Raw genomic sequence first — 17,906 nt, forward strand, 5'->3', positions numbered from 1 at the left:
CAATAGAGATTTCAGAAATGGCACCACCGCAGCAGCTGACTTTTGCTTCAGTGTGACACTAAACTATGCAAAAAATTAACTTTACCACTATGTTTAGTTGGGTTAAGTACAGAATTCTACTTTCTTTGGAAACAATACTTAAAGCTTTTCTGATTGTTGTGATAAAATATATGTAACCACACAAAACTCTACTGTTTTTTGGCTCTCACATATGTCACCAACTTCACTGCTGAGGTTTTCTTATGACACCATATTTATATCACTCCAAGATCAGACTGATAAACTATTAATCACTTTCAGTCATGGGCTTGGAAGTATAAAATAAAGGTACTATCCGCTAGTTCCTCTTCAAGAAATAAATCAACATACTTTTTTATAACCTATTTGAGAGCCATAAGAAAAGTCCTACTGAAAACATCTTTGAAAAAATTAGTTTCATAAAATAAAAGTTGTTTTGCAAGTTAGCTATATCTGAAATTTCTGGCCCAATTTCCCGTTTACTTATTTAAACAGAAGACAACTCAGGTACCAAGCAAATGACAGTGAACTCTAGAGCTATAAATTAAAATTCTTTATCATTAATGCAATGACTACAGCCAATGGCAAATTATTAGGAAAAGTTTTATTTTTAAAGCCTTATTTTGTTTTAGAAATTACCTCTTAATTTGTTTGTTTCTATGGTTAAGTTTTTACATTCAGAATATTTTACAAACTGCTGTGGAATTATGAGAAAGTCAAGAAGTTTTAAGTTTAGTCGCGTTATACCTCCCACTACAGCCCCCACCCCCGGACCAGAGAGCTCTTTTATAAGGTCTCAGAGCACAACCTGCTTTTTAGTAATACTTGTTAAAATTGAACAATTATATACCCCCGTTACTATCTGTCTTTCCAGCTAAACGGTACAAGCTTCAGGAAAGCAGTACCATCATGCCTGTTAAGTTCATACTTTCTCCAGGTCTTCTGTATACACTATTTCTCAAACGAATGAAAAAAAAAAAAAAAGACATTCAAAACAGTATTAGTCAGTAGAAAGCAGCATATCTAAAATAATTAAGATGGTATGTAGTAACAACTCATTTATTTGGAAATTTAATCCACCTACATAACAGAATCAGAGAATTGGCAGTAAATGAAGTGTTTAGTAAATGAATACTCAAATATAGTGGTTTTCAACTAGTATGCTACAAGAGTTTTTTTAAAGATTTTATTTATTCATTTTTAGAGAGAGGGGAGGAAGGAAGAAAGAGAGGGAGAGAACACCAATGTGTGAGAGAAACATCGACTGGTCCTCTTGCACACCCCCAGCTAGGGACTTGGCCCACAACCCAGGCATGTGCCCTGACCAGGAATCGAACCAGTGACCTTTAGGTTCATAGGCCAACACTCAATTCAATCCACTGAGCCACACCAGCCAGGGCAAAATGAGAATTTTTAAAACATGCAATGACTGACTATTTAGTCAGGGGACCTGGCCTCTTTTCCCTCACATTGTCAAATTAAAAAAAAAAAAAAAAAATGACAACAGTCAACACAACAATAGACATTCAGTGTAAATGAATCAAAATTATTCTTTTTGGTCAGATCAGCAAAAAAAATACACTTTTTGGTGTGCCACAGAATTTTAATAATTAGTTTATGTATGCCATGAGATGAAAAAGGTTGAAAATTACTTTTCAAACAGATTACATAAATGCTCCTACAAAGCTACAAAGGAATGGATAGAGTAAATTATGAAAGCCCTATCTGAGAACTGGCTGAGTGGCTCAGTTGGTTGGAGCATCCCATAGTACACCAAAAGGCTGCAGTTTGATTCCTTACCTAGGTTTCTGGTTAGATTGTCAGTTGGGATGCATATGGGAGTCAAATGATCAATGTTTCTCGCTCACATTGATGGTTTTTTTCTTTTCTCTTTCTCTCTCTTCCCACCTCTCCTTCCTCTCTCTCAAATCAATAAACATATCCTTGAGAGAAGAAGAGGGAGGGAGGGAAGAAAAGAAGCGAGGGAGGGAGGCCTATTGCAGAAGTGGATTTTACACAAGATTTTGATTTTTGAATTGTTCCATAGAATCATAACCACAGATTACTGTCCACTGGAAGCTAAATATGAACATGTCATTCTAGTAAATTTACAAAAAACTTGCAGGCCCTTGTAAATTATCAGATACAGTCATTGCCCTCACGAAATATGTAATACAGTTGGAGAGCTAGAAAAAAGTACACAAAAAGACGTGCATACAGGAGCATTTGCCACATTCCAATGAAGTGATACAGGCAATATGCAGCTCAGTTCAGTGGAAGGAGAGGAAGCATGATCCAGACTAAGTGTGTCTGTGCCTGGTGGGACAACAGGGAAAGCAACGGGGCCTAGACTTAAGGAGCTTTGAAATGACATTGGAAAATAAGTCAAGTAACTACAACGCATGGAGAGTATACGCATGCCTACAGGAAGAGGTAACAAAGGAGTGAAGCCTGCAGGGTGGAAAATGCCAACAGCAGAACCCTCACTCCATAGAAAAGACGAAGCTGATGTATATTGCTCCAAAAGATCACTGTCACGCCTTCCAGGTTTTCAAAAGAAGGTGTGATATCAAAAATTTTTAATGTAAAATTTCTCAATTTTTAAATGTTGGCAAATAAATGTTTTTAACACTGTGTTAAGAACCAAAACACGTCTGCAGGCAACCTCTCTGGTGGGCCACAGGCTTGCAACTCTGGTTTGGAGTGTCGAATTCCACACTAACAGATCTGGAGTTCATCCCGTAGTCACCGACTTAAGAGAATTAACATTTATTTCAAAATTTGCTTAGTTTGCACCTCTGCACACTCCAATATTTACCATGTAAAATGCTTAGTACTGCCAAATTATTTCACCTTGGCCTTGCATATTTCTGTTACAAGCCAATTATGTTCATTTAACTAACTGTAGAGTGACTTACAAGTTTCAGCTGAAAAAACATTCAAAGTGATTCTAATAAAACAGTGTTGACAGAGCAGTACCTAAGAGAATGCTGACATGATTATGCCACAACCCATTAGAAACACACATCACCGGAGCTCCACTTCTCAAAAAACATGTGCCATAATCCACTGCAAATAAAAATCCTTGCTCTTTCCAGCATTTTCCCATAATTAGCAACTTTCTAAAAAGTACTACTATACTTTATTATCAAACAACACTCAAACACATGTAACACAGTTTTAATTCTAAAATCACTGTAAGCTTTTAACTACCCAAAAACAATATTTAAGCATTAAAGGCCTATGTGTTAGCATTTTAATCAGCTTAGGGAAAGAAAAGGTAATTAGTATTAGAGACTTGTTGATTCATTTTGATGATAGTATTATAGAAAGTTAGCATTATAATTCAAAGGTAATTCCCACAAGAGAAAATTCTTGGTGCATAATTATGACAAAATACAGAGCTATGAAAATTGCTTAATCACATGCTTTGAAATAATATTCACAATGAAAGTCATCAAAAAGTGAGAAAGAAATATTAAACAAGCAATGTTTCTATGACTTCATTTGTTCTGGCTCTTGAGAACCCCAAACGTGCGCATCCACTCTGTGAATGAGGGCGTCCAGGCTTGTGAGGTACTACAATGTGTGCATGGACACCTCAACTCAAACCTATGACCACTGCTGAAAAAGAAGCCAACTCAAACCACAGGTCTCACTGGGGCTCTGTTGTATCCTTTTCAAATAAAGGATCAATGGATTGAACTGGAAAACAAAACAAACAAGAAAGTCTTAACAAAGTGACAGTGCTTCCAAGATAAAGTTCTTATTCAAAGGGATGCAATTAAAAAAATAAAAAGAAACTGCATTAGAACTTTTTCCTTTTTCAAAGAAACAGACTGCAATTCACACACTAGAGCTTTACTAATAATAACTCAGGGGAAGCTCAAAGGCTCCTCATCCCTACCAGAGCCTGTGGAAGACCCTCAGGGCCCCCAGCATTCCAAAGCCCCACCCCACATTCTATCAGACATATTAAAATGTACTCACATCCAAAATTGAATATTTATAAGACACTGAACTGAAAATCAGAATTATCTTTCATAAGCTTTTCATTCTCTCTTGAGCCCCCTCCAATCAGGTTTTTGTCCCAATCCTCCATTGACGTAGCTCAGGTGACCTGACATAGCTCAGGTCAAAGTCAACAATGACTTCTGCTAAAACCACCAAGCACTTCTTAGTCCTCACCCTACTTGATCTCTAACCAACCCATGAAACCACTGATTCACTCTCTCCTCCCCGAGACACTTTGAGTTCAAGGGTATTCTAATTTCCCTCCTTTTCTCGCTGCTCCTCAGTCTCCTTTACAGGTTCTTCCTTATCAACTCACCTCTAAAGGCTGAAGCACCACAGGCTCAAGCCCAAGCACCTCACCACAGAAAAATAACTCATAGTTCCTTCTTCCCATGGTGTGGGTCAACAGAATTAACTTCTTCTAAAAATAACAATTATGTACACTATGGTAGAAATCTGTGTGTAATCCTTTAGCTTAAGATATTATCTTATGAGATTTCTTCTCTTCTCCAGAAACTGAAAATATTGATATGACCCAAAGCTTTATCTGTGGACTACTGTCTCTGTCTACACACATTCCCAAAGTTACCTCACCCGAATTCTGTTGGTGACTTCCAAATTTCTATCTGCAGCCTAGACCTATTCTTTAAACTCCAGATTCTTATATCCAACACCATATTCAACTTCCCCACTTAGAAGGTGAACATAACATGGTTCAAACAGCTCATAGTTATCTTCCCCAAACCAGCTCCTCCTCTATGAGATCCCTATCTTGGTTCATGGGAACTCCGTAATTATGCAGAAAGCCTTGATGTTATCCTTACTCTGATCTCTTTCTCATAGTCCTCAAACAGTTGGCCAGGAAATCCTATTGGTTCAACCTACAAAATAAGTTTGGTCAGTTCTCACCTCCTCTTCCACGGCTATTTGCATCTCTCAATTGTATTACTACAACAGCAGTATCCCTGTTTCCACCCTTGGCCGCCCTGCCCCATTTTCTATCGCAATGCTGCAGCCAGTGATTCTATTAAAATAAAAGTCAAATCACCTAACTCCTCTGCTCAAAACTCTCCAATGAGTCCCCATTTCACTCAGAGTAACAAAGCTCTTAAAATGGCCCACCACGTAGGCCCTACAGGGTATGCTCTCCAAACCTCTTTAACCTCATCTACTACTACTTTCTAACTTTCTAACTTGTGGCCTTTCTAACTATTCCTGGAACACACGAGGCACACTTTCACCTGAGGCCTAGGTTAGTCCCTTTGCTGGAACGCACCTTCCCCAGTGTCTCTGTATAACTAACTTCCTCCTTCAAGTCATCTCAGCGAGGCTGTCTTTGACCACTCTACAGTAAGTCCTCACTTAACGTCATTGATAAATGACTTTATCTGTCTGTGATTTTAAGCAAAAGACATCATGAAACCAACTTTACCACAGGATAACTGATACAAATGAGTTAAGTTCCTACAAAATGACATCAAACAAGACAACATTATTTGAGGACCTGATGTACCTCAAACTGCCAACACTCCCGCTTCCTACCTCTTGGACTCCTATAAAGTTTTGTTATGTTTACTGTTTGTCTCCTAACAAAATGTAAGCTCCATGAAGGCAGAGCTTTAATTTGTTCACTGATATATCTCTGGGGCCTAGAACACTGCCTGGCACCATAGTACATTATGGCATAGTACACACAGGCATATATTATGTTGAATAAATAAGTGAATTTAATTAAACATTTAATAATTCCAATTTCATAGGGGTTTTTTTTTTTTGTATTTGAGACTTTTACCAAATCCTGAACATTTCTGCTGTTTTTTAAAAAGCTCATTTGTACTTGAAAAAATAAAAAGATCCCAGCCTGACCTCACGGCCCAACACAAATCAAGCAGCCCCAGGGAATCTAGGAACATCCCATCTTTGGTCCTCACTGATTTCTGCTCCCTAAAACCAGGACCCCATTTAGTATTTATCTGAAACATCTACCACATTCCACACACATGTATTTTGTTTTCCCACCTAGACAAAAATTTGCTTTGGTAGCACTGACACAAAGTATTCAACATAGATGTAGATACTTCATAAAGATGTAAAACCTGTTTTTTGATGGACTTAGTGAACATTTTTAAAGCATTAAGTTTACTGAGTTCAAAGTATTACACAACACATAAGAGAATAGGGTTATCTGGGGTAAGTCCCCCTTTTAATGAACATATCACAATGATACATCATGATTGTTCTGGAGGATACTGCGCCTATTTTGACTAGGCTTGTAATTATGCTGTTTAGATGTAAATGTGTCTTTCTAATGTGTTTAAGTTTGTTTTTCTTAAACACTTCCTTTGAAACTTTCAGGCTATTAATTTCCTTTGAAGGAATGATTTAAAATCTTAAGCTCTGGGCCCCATAATAGAAAATTATAAAGAGGTCTGACCCATATTATATAAACTGTGCCAGTGGTGGGGGATGGGGCTGGGAGGAATAAACAACAATTGCCTTCTACCAATAACAGTGGCTGTTTTTAAAAGGGCTCATGAACTCTACAGGGCACAGGAGCAAAAGACATGGGCCATTTGTACTCTTTAATTTTAAAAGCACTTTGCACAACATTAATCATCATAAAGAGAATTTTTAAATCTGTAGATTTATTTTTTAGCATCTGGAAAGAAATAATTATCCAGCAGGCAGAAGCTAGGGGACTGAGATAGCTAGGAATTAGAAGAGAATTAGGAAAAATAACTCGATCAATTAGTGATCAGTAAAATAGGCCAGCTGTTCTTGATGCAGCAATACAGACTGCTCATTTCTAACAGAAATACTAGGTTTTGTTGCCTACATAATGCCATCAATAAACAAAATACATGATAAGGCAAAAGTAGGTTTACAGTTGCTCATACAAAAAAGAATGCAATAATTAATAAATAATAATACAAGAATAAACTGTGTTTTGCATACTCACAACTGTAAACCTACTTTTGGCCCACACTATAGAATAAAATCTTGTGAACAACTGCTTACAAACAAAAGCCTAAGGGAAGTCCAAGAAAACTTTAAACCCTTCTATACATCATTTCTGTCTGTCTTAGGTAATAAGAGCTAACATTACTTGACTTTCTACTATGCTAGACCATGCTAGTTGCTTTACCTGTACTATTTCATTTAATTATCGAAACAACCCTGTTGGACCTCCACTTAACAGATGCGGAAGAACGGTTCAGAGGGACTTGCCCGAGGTTACACACTGGAGAGCAGTGGAGCCTGGATGTGGACCCCAGCGGACAGATCTAAAAGATCTCATTCTTACTGTTATCCATCACTGCCTCTCTTCTATATTGTCTTCAAAACACATTACTATTTTCTACAGTAATTTCAGTGAGCAACTTGTCAGAACTGTGGCCCTATAGCAAGCACAATTCTTTCATTTTCTAAGATTAAACATGGTAAGTATTTGCTGTTATAAGCAGTATCTCATTCAAGCAGGATACATTAACTGCCCATTTGTAAAACATCTGTAATTTTACCGTTTTTGTTTTTTTTTTACCTTTCTAATGAGCCTCGGTTGAAATTCTGAGCATTTTCTTGAACCATGTGAAAATCCTTTTTTTTATTTAGGGAAACATGAAAGAAACATCCATATCAATAGTTAACCTTTGCAAGCACACTGCTCTTTCTATTAGATTTCTTAGTGAAATCATAACCCTATGTTTTACAGTAAGTGCTTCCTGAGGACTGCCACAGATTTCAGCATCAGAATTTCACTGTTGTTTTAGGTAGATACGGATGTTTCCAGGGATATTTAAGGATTAAAATAACTTGGGGAGAAGATCTGGGGGGGGGAAGTGTGCTATAAGGGTGGGAGGAGGCACAATGGCAGGGAGAGGCAAAAATATCTTTTTTGCACCATTTTCTTCAGAATGAACTATTTTAAAACTACTTAGAAAGCAGTCCTTTGAAATTAGGATCCACAATCTAGATCATTTATCAATCAATGAAACAATGAGTCAGGGGGGACCTCAATATATCACATACTTGGCACTCATAAACCAAGGCTGCACTGGAAAGTCCTAGAAGAGAGGGAAAAAAAGATGTCCCAAGGGCTCTCTATATAGGGGCAGAGGTAGAGCAGGCTTGAGAAAGTAAAATTCTGCCTCATTGGACTACACCTCCATTTTCTCTGGGCAGGTCTGAGTCTATCTGTCCACAGGACACCTTTGTGAGAATCAGAAAAGGGTACCCTGTCCTCTAGGCCGGTGGTCACAGGATGCAGGATTTCAGCCCACAGATGGCACTAGTCTAGACTAGACAGAGTCAGAAGCAGCTTCTACTCTCAGCAGTGTCATTTGCTGTTAAGACTGTATGAGTCACTCATATCTCAAGGGACCTCAATCCCTCCACCTCTAAAAAACGATGGCGCTAGCTATCACTGATGATCCCCTCCCCTCCCTCTTCTCAATTCTCAGTTGAAATCTGGCAATATCCAGTTGGCATATTCCGAACTGTATCTCTGAAACACTAGGATTCTGTGGACTGAGGCGAGGCTTTAGTTTTTTGTGATATTGCATTTTTTTGTCTCACACATTTCTGCGGTATTTTTTTCCTTTTTTAATCATAAGACTGTACTCTTCTTTCAGTGCCAAAGGGCTTGTTTTTTCCTCAGCCATCAAAAGTTCACATCCAAGTATATCAGCCCCAAACCACCTAAATGTTCATCAATAGAATGGATGAATAAACTAAGTATATTCATTTTCAGAAATTTTTTTAAAAAAAGAAAGATTCAGAAAACTACTACTGCTACCTGCATCAATTTGGACAAAACATTATGTTGGGACAGGGAAAACACAAAACAGAACTTAGAGTCAATATTTGATTTTATTTAAATACAGTCTAAGAACAGGTTAAAACCAACCACTTGCAATGAAAGAATAGTGGTTACCCATGGAACAGGGATCTGACTGCAAAGGGAGGCTCCTGGGGGGCTGGTTTCTTAATTTGGATGCTGGTTCCCTGAGTATGATCACTTTCTGGTGTACACTTCTGATCTGTGCATTTTTCTAGTGGCATGTAATTATTCAACAACAAGCTCATTCAAAGAAATTAAGCCATAGGGACCCCTCTCCCCACACACACAAAAACAATCTACTATAACTGGACAGCACAAGTGGTGCTACATACATACATACATACATACATACATACATACAAGGAAGAGAAATAATTACACTTCATTTAATGTTAACTAGACAGAGAACAACCTGAGAAACTAAGTAAGATACTTCATTAATTTCCTAATATCTTAATACAGAATTTGCTTGATTTTTATAATGATTTTCCCCTTCACATGAAACTGTGGCAATAAGTTAACATAAAATATTGCTTTTTCCTGCCTTCATATACCAGTAAAACACCACTGCTCAAAGATCTATAATACATACGTACAAAGACAAAGTTGTTAGAAACATCTAAAAATATCCCAGGTTCATCAGTTAAGAATATTGAGGTTCTAAGTAGGTACTTCTGGTCAGAATTATCCCAATTATCACATTAATGAAATCACCTAGGTAATGCCCAAATCTCCAAGTAGTTGCCTGCTTTATAAATCGAACTCCACTCGGTAAGGCCACATAGGTGGGGAAAGGCATTCAAGAACATGCTGTGCTACAGACAACTTCAGGGAAGGACTAGCAAACCGTGTCTTCTCCTTTGGCCAGCGTTTTTGGCTCCTCTGTGAATTTGTTTCAGCACCACCTTTTCCTCTTCCTCTGGTAATACAACCAGGTGTCTGTCAGATCAGTGATTTCTTTCCCCTTTCCAGTGTTCAATAATCCCTCTTTGATCATTGTGGTATACTGAATGATTACTACATTTGATACATAAAAAAAGTGATAGTACACAAGTTTGCATTAGAAGTAATTATACCACTAATGCACATAAGATCACTTGCTTGTTTTCATTCAAAACTTTGTGATAACTTCAGCCATTACTTCTGTGGAGTGTCTTTGGTCCCAGAGCTTTCGAGTGGGAAGTTACAGTTCTCCCAAATGCTGGGAGACTAATTGTTTGTAGGATCATTAGAGCTAAGACAAAAAAAAGAAAATGTTTCCAGTCTTTGAAATGGGGTGGGGAGAGGGGCATAATCATAAGCATCCAGTCCCTGAACACTATATAATACCAAACTAGTGATTCAACACAAATGTAGTCAAGGTTTCCACAATAAATATCACTTAGCACTATTTCATGCTGTCAAAAGACTTTATAAGGGCACCTTAATTCTAAATCCTTTTTTTCTCAGCTAAAAAGATCTTATTCTCTAATTCCCACTTTTAAATAGAAAGTTTTACCTACTATAGCCTTGTTTTAAATAGTCACCCTTCTAAGTTAAGATTTTCCTTGCAATTCAATGCCCAGCATTCTACTTCCTTCTTCCTCTCAAATTATCCCTTTAACTTATTTCTACTTATTTTTACTGGGCCCCCAAAACCTCTTCCTCAGGATAATGTGCAATTCAAAAGCCCTCTCAAAACTACCCCTATATCAAAGTTTAACTACAGAGGCCAACAATACCATTTTTCTTGTTTGAGTTTTAGGAAAGATACATTTTAACTGAAATTTCACCACTCATAAAATGCCCTCACCAAACGTTTCCTATACTCCCCTAGGCATGATTGCTTTATACACAATCACAATGTAACCAAACTCCCAAAATGTGTAATTACATAATCATGCAAAAACTTCCTAAAGTATATCATACAAAGACTTCCTAAAATATATATAATTTTAAGTGTGCATTACACACCCTTTATAACTTCATTGTTGGGAGTGCAGGTTGAAAAAAATACTGAAGTTTCCGGTAACACACAATATACAGATGTATGAAAGAATGATACACTTGAAACTTATATAACTTTATCAACCAATGTCACCCCAATAAATTCAATTTAAAAATTATCAAGAAAAAAACAAAGAAAAAATACTAGAGTTTTCTTATAAATTGTGTGTATCTTTTCTTGCTGGCAGAGGGGAGAGGGGATAAGAGGATCATTGCAGAAGGACCAAATGCTGCATCAGAAAACACAAATTGTATTCCAATAGGATTCTACTGAAGACTGTAAACATACTTAAAACTTTTTTTTCTTTACAAGAAGAGAGTCGGAATTGGCATAGTTGAATGCCATTCTTTGCCCATAAAGATACACATTACTAAATACCTCATTTCCCCACTTACAAAACGGGCTCCGTCTACCAAACCAGGACATTTATGAGGTTTGTATTAATGAGTAACAGGAAAAACCCATTTTTGCATAAATGCAGAAAACTTAATGTTCTTTAGAAGGCCTAAAACAATATTAAAATGACTTTAGAAAAGGCCTGTTAAATTTAGTTCTGAACTCAGAAAACCACCGAAAGGATAATTTGTGCATGCCATCTGGGATCCAGGCAGCCTCATCAACAAAAGGGAAAACTTGTTGAGATCATCCAAATCTAAAAATCACATACATTTTTACATCTGGACTGAATTAATCTTTTCTTGGTACTGGCTTTCATGTAATAAAATAATTGTTTGCAGGTTTTATGTTTTTTGTAAAACCATAGCCTTAGGAATCAAAATGGGCAACATAGAAGTTGAAAACTACAAAGAATCCCTTATCAAAAAAGTTAGTTGTGAGACAGGACTCATTTACACTAAACTCTGAACTTGACAGCTCAGTCAAAAGCAATTCTGTTTGAAACTTCCATTTCAAGCATCTGCCACAAAAGGCTACACAGTCTATTATGTCATTGGTTCAGAAAGCCAAAAACTTTTTAAGTGAAGTTGAAAGAGGAAACAAAGTACAGAAACTAGAAAAGCTCTACAACCCCTCCCCCTGCATGCAGCTTTTGAAGAACCTGTACCTAAAAATTATTACTTAACACCAATATTTTGCTTTTAAAATCAGACTTATCCTGGCCTGTATTGTTTTTCTGTAAAGCTAGGAGGAGCATCTCAAATCTTCCAGTTCATACAAAAAAAAAAAAACCAAAAAACAAAAAAAATTACGTATTTGAAGCTAGCAGTTTACCCTGTTGCTCCCCTAAAATCAGGGGGTGAAAATAGAGAAAGATTTCCTAGCCCTTAAAATGTTTTGAGCACTCCAAGAGCTGCTGCTAATTGTGGTCCAAAAGTGTCAGATCTCAAGGCATTCTTACAAGCAATTCAAAGGGTGAAAAATTAGTTCATATTACAGTCAGTCTACTTTCTGAAGAAGATAGCCTGAAGATAACCTGACAGTAGGTATCTCGTAGGGGACCCCTCTCACCTAATAACCCCCTAGGCCCATTTTAATATGAAATATAAATCCAGTATGTTTACACACATACTGAAATGAAACTCAAATGTCAGTTGGTTCATATGGTGGAGTATTTTCATTTATAACATAATACCTTTATTTCTCAAAACCACATCCAAGGAAAATGATTAAGTGCTAGAAGTTTTATACTACAAAGAACAGCAGCAAACGCATCTGTTTTCCTGCCTCTCGCTTCTCACCTCCCCTCCCCCACTCTCCATCCTGCAGGCTGTTTGTAGGTCTTGGTGGTTGTTAAAATTACTCTCTACAATGGTCTAAAAATGCTATAGATCCTGAAAAACTTCTTATTCTTTAACATTGCTGAGCCTAAATTTATTCACTGCTCTAAAAAAGAAAAAGTCAAAAGCCTTTTTAATGACAGATGTATTACGGAAAATTTTCCCCACAAAGTTTTGATGCTGTGAAATATCAACTCCCTGAAATCACAGAAAGGAAATGACTTACATTCTTGGAAAATGAAGCCACTAGCAGCTTTCTCCAGCAGCATTTTCTAATCCGTAAACTACACCCTGTGGTAACAGGGAGTATTTCCTGCAAAAACTAAATTTAAATAGATGCTTATAAAACCAATAAACAAACATCGCCGGGTCCCAGAGAAGAGACACAATTATACACTGAAAATTCAGCAAGAGATACTTTTTCTGCACATTAAAAAAAACAAAAGACAAAAAACAACAACAAAAAAACACAAAACAAAATTGCAGAGGACAGGCTTGAAGTCAAAAGCAATCCGAGAACATTGCCTAAGTTTTCTTTCCCTGCTGCGGGCAATCCACAGCTCCTGAGGGAAATACTGGCAAACAGATTTGTGCTAAAAAAAATAAAAACAAAAAGGGTGTTTTTTTCCTCTGGACACATAACTGCATAACCTGAAAAATCTACCAGCTTCACTCAAAATTTAAAATATGCTTATTTTGACAGCTCTCCATTTATTCATGCCTTTAAGAAAACGCCCTCACCATTCGGTTCTGCCGTCCCGGGACTCGAGGTGCCGCTACAATCCCTGTGGACCTCTCACACTGGAGGCCCCCAGCCGTCCATACCTGACAGTTCGTGGCCATCCTGGAGCAGAGGCTGGTGGTCTCCTCTGCCTGGAGCCGGGCCTGCGCGCCGCAAGCTCCTCCAGGAACCCAAATTCTGCAGTCTGCGCCCCCAACTCGCATTCCACCGAGGCCCCCTTCTGGCGCCGCCGAGCTCCAACTTAATCTCCGGCTCTCCCGACTAGGCACTTTCAGGGACGATGGAGCAGACGCTGCGCTCGGGTCCTTTCCCGCAGCCAGGCAGCCCGGCCGCCCGGCCCCAAGGCGCGCACAACAGGCGGCAGGCACCGCACCCAGGAATGCAGGGCTCAGGGGCTGGCTCAGAGGCTGGCCCCGGCGCCCAGGCACAGCGACGAGGCGCGACGGACAGGCGCCCCCAGAACAGGGCGCCGGAGACCACCAGAGAGCCGAGGCGACGCACCGAGCCCAGGGGCACAGCCAGCAGCCCGGGCGGCCTCCCGCCCTCGCCGCCCAAGCAGCCCCAGAGCTCCGCGTCTCCCCTTGCTGCCCAGCTCGGTTGCCCCGGGGCCCCGTCCTCCCGCCCTAGCGTGGGCGAGCTTCGACTCACGAGAGACAACCTACCAGCCCAGTGCCCGACGCCCAGGGCCAAGGGAGCGAGGAGAAGGCGAAGAAAGACGCGGAGAAGGGGACACTGCTTTCGTAGGAGCTCGCGACTTTCCTGAAACCCCCCCAAAGCCCGGTCCAGCCGTCGCCGCCCGGCCGGCAGGGGGCACAGCGGGCTGCCGGGGCGCAGTGGCCGGGCTAGGGGGCGGGCTGGAGGGCCCCAAGACTCTGGGTTCCCGCTCGTACCTTGAAGAAAAGTCTGAAGCACCAGGCGTTGGACTCACATCAGCGCTCTGTCCCTTCCTGTCCGCGCCGCGACTGCCCGGCTCCTCTCAGCCCTTCTGGCTGAACAGCCAAGGGAGCGCTCCGCGTCGGCCCCGCCCCCCGCCCACGCCTCCCGCCCAGCCCCCTGAGGCTCCGCCTTCTTCCCAGTCCGGCTTAGGCGGGGGAGGCACCACAGCCGCGGGAGCCGAGCGCAGAGATCGCGACTGCACGTGCGGCGCCTACCGGCCCCGCCCCGGACCCAACCAAGCGTCCCTCGAAGGGGCGCCGCGAGGTGGGGACGGGAAAAAGCGAAGGAAACCACCCCTCTGGGATCCTAGGGAGGGAGGCTGGCCGCAGGAGGACAGTGTGTTTGGACCCCTGTGATCTAGGCCTTTCCTCGCCTGAAGTAGAGAGGGGCGAGAGGGGACACTGCTAGCGCTTCTCCCTCCTGGCCCGATGGCCCTCTCCGACCCCCGACCCCGGTTCCCCGGGAACGCTCCGTTCAGGCTGGCGAGGGGTGGCTGTTTGGCCTGAGCATCCTCTTACTAATTCGGAACGACGGAGGGGAGGCCACTCAGAGTGGAGGCGTTTCCAGCGGAGGAGGCTTCGTGACTCTTAGCTTCCCGCCTGTCCTCCTGTCCCGCACCCACCTGCCCACCCATTGCTCGGAACGCCGCGCCCTCGAGAGTTTTATTCGGGATAGAGAGGGCGCCGCCGAGGAAGCCAAGCCTCCCCCGCTAGCTCTGCCTCTCCAGTTCTTCAGGTAGACGCAGCCTCTCTCTGCTGTGGTTTAGTACCTGTGGCCCCTCAGGAATTTTTATATTTGCCCGCTCCAGAAGGTGTCTGGAGAGGGGGACCGATGATGCCTAGGGCCAATGGAAGATGTTTTTATGGCACTGAAATCGAGGGGGTTTTGCCATTTGTAGATGCTGGGTCTGGGAAAGGGGCGATCTATGCCTCTCCCGGGAGGCTGTCCCCGCTGGGACCTGCAGTTAGGGACTGGTGAACGTGCGAGGGAGACCCACGTCCTTCCTGGCCCCCAGGCCTGGGATGCACAGAGCCCCAGAGAGCTCTAACCCCCTGGGCTTCTGCCCTCCTAAGTCTTAGGCTTGCAGCTGAGCCTGTAATGCCTGGCCAGAGGGGTGGGAGGCAGCAATGCCCCACAGGGCTCCTCGCCAAAGGAGTGATGGGTTGTTTGTACAGTTGGGTGAGAAACAAGGAGGCACAGGAGGACCTGAGAAAGGACACCACCTAAAATCAAATTTGTGCTGATAGAAGCCAACTTTAAAACTGCCCCCTGTTTTGATCCAAACATAAATGTGGAAAGCTAGACGTCACTGGTTTAAAGCAGCGGTTTTCACCTTTTTCATCTCATGGCACATATAAACTACTAAAATTCTGTGGCACACCAAAAGAAATCATTTTCTTGCTGACCTGACAGGAAAAAAAAATGAGTATAATTTTGATTCATTCACACCGGATGGCTGTTGTGTTGGCTGTTATTTTTTCACTCAGCAATCTAAGGGCAAAGAGGTCAGTGCCCCTGACTAAATAGTGAGGTATTGCATATATTATAAAATGCTTGCAGCACACCAGTGTGCCTCTTGTGACACACCAGTTGAAAATCGCTGGTGTAAGGCATGCCAGTCTGTGTGCTTTGCTAGGCAAAAGAAATTCAGTTTTGTGTTCATTACAGCTAAAAGAAAGCTCACTTAGAATAGTAGTCTCCTCAGCTTTTACATTTTGGCATCAAGGACATTAGAACTGAGTATCATGAACGGTGATCTTTTGTCTTTTCACAAAATTGACAGTACATTCAGAGCTTATTTCTCATAAAGTAGAGCAGTTTCTAAGGATATTGCACTTATGATTTAGAGTCATGACTGCATTATGAAAAGGATAAGAACTATGTTTCAGTGACTGCTTTTTCAATTAGTTGTAGTTAATAGAATAAATTAAAAATTGGTTAACAGTAGCTGATTACAATGCAGGCATGTAAAAGTAGAGAGTTGAACTTTTTCTTATTTTTATTATATGCATTCAAAATGAGCATATATTGAACACTAGTTGGGAAGGCCTTAAATTAATTTGATGTCTTATGAGATAGCCCAGCATTTCATATATAAATAAAAATTGAAAAACGACTAATATCTTATTATTTTGGAAAACAGTTCCTGAATCTGATTTCTTTTCAGGTTTTGTATATAACAATCTAGTGAATAAAGAATAACATATTGTTAGATTGTAAAACATTGCTGCAATATAAAATAATTAGGTAACTCAAGAAGCAAAATATTTTTAGACAGCTTTTTTAAACATATGTTTAAGATCGGGTTTATTGTCTAGAATTAGATTGTAGCAAAATTTACTCTGTGAATACTTTTTGAATCATAATGATTGTATGGAGGCAAGGAAGCAGAGGAGGGCCTGAGAAAGGACACTGCCCAATGGTAGAACAGTGTGAATGTTACAACAAACAGATTCTTACATAATACTTAGTAAACTAAGTACTTTAAAACTCTTAAAATCAGTTTTTTTAAAGATTGTATTTATTTACTTTTAGAGAGAGGGAAAGGAAGGGAGAGAGGGAGAGAAACATCAGTGTGTGGTTGCCTTTCATGTGCCCCCTACTGGGGACCTGGCCCGCAACCCCGGCATGTGCCCTGACTGGGGATCGAACGGGCAACCCTTTGGTTTGCAGGTCAGCACTCAACCCACTGAGCCACGCCAGCCAGGGCTAAAATCAGTTTTATAAACCCCTGAAACATCATAAAATTCGGAAAGGATTGCTTTGGAAAACACATACTAGCACTTTCACAGGTCCTGCCCAACAGTGGGGCCGGGGTTGGTAGCTGGTGCTGCAAGAGAACACTTGATTGCATCCTCCACCTGGGACTGTGCCAGCGGCAGCTGTGTCACTCAGTGGCAGAGAGGGAAAAGACATGACATAATCTATTTAAGATGGAAGTGGAGCTGAGAAAGAATGGATTGTTTTGGATGTTTATCACAGGAAATGTTTTTCTGTGCTTATTAGAGAAAGAATGTAATTTTGTAGGCACTCAAAATTATATTTTACAATTCTTTTTGATGTTGAGATAGTGTTTTATTTTCATTGGTATGAGATGTTTTTTTCCTAAATATGAGACAATGCCCATTAGTGAAACACCATCCTAAACACATCTTAAACTATAACTTTTCCCATGGCATTTAAATATTATCATAGCTATAATTTTGCATTTGGTTCTCTTAGGAAGAAGTTATTCATTCCATGATTTATTGAATATACCCATACACCAGGCACAGAGTTAGGCTCTGGGATTCAAAGATAAAAATATGCCTGAATCTTGCAGTAGCTTGAGGGACCAGGCATGGGAGTAAATAGTGACAATATACTTAAATGCTTGATATGGTAGAGATATGCAGGAGAAATAGTGGGAAAGCTTAGGACCGTCATGGAGGGTATAGAACATCCCCTGTGAACAAGATGGGAAGGATGAACAAAAGTTTGCCTGGGCACAAGTTGGCTGAGATGGTGGTTCTCAAACTTGTCTGTACATTGGAATCACTTGGGGACTTTCCAAAACTATTGATGCCTGTGTCCTAGGCATGCAAGTTAATTGGCCTGGGATGTGGTATGGGTTTGGGTATATTTTCAAGGTCC

At 40.7% G+C, this 17,906-nt stretch overlaps 1 protein-coding gene across 3 annotated transcripts in view; it reads right to left on the reverse strand.

Moving 5' to 3' along the window:
• Positions 1-14,338, reverse strand: part of FRMD6 (FERM domain containing 6) — a 73,253-nt gene extending 58,915 nt beyond the window's left edge. For all 3 annotated transcript variants that reach the window (XM_054567575.1, XM_054567576.1, XM_054567574.1), the window contains exon 1: positions 14,228-14,338. The gene's annotated coding sequence lies outside the window, so the exon portion shown is untranslated. The remainder of the gene's footprint in view (positions 1-14,227) is intronic.
• Positions 14,339-17,906: the final 3,568 nt, after the last annotated feature.

The sequence above is a fragment of the Pteronotus mesoamericanus genome, unplaced genomic scaffold (genome assembly GCF_021234165.1).
Source record: "Pteronotus mesoamericanus isolate MK-2021 breed Mesoamerican mustached bat unplaced genomic scaffold, CSHL_Meso_final contig_182, whole genome shotgun sequence".
Classification (NCBI taxonomy): Eukaryota; Metazoa; Chordata; class Mammalia; order Chiroptera; family Mormoopidae; genus Pteronotus; species Pteronotus mesoamericanus.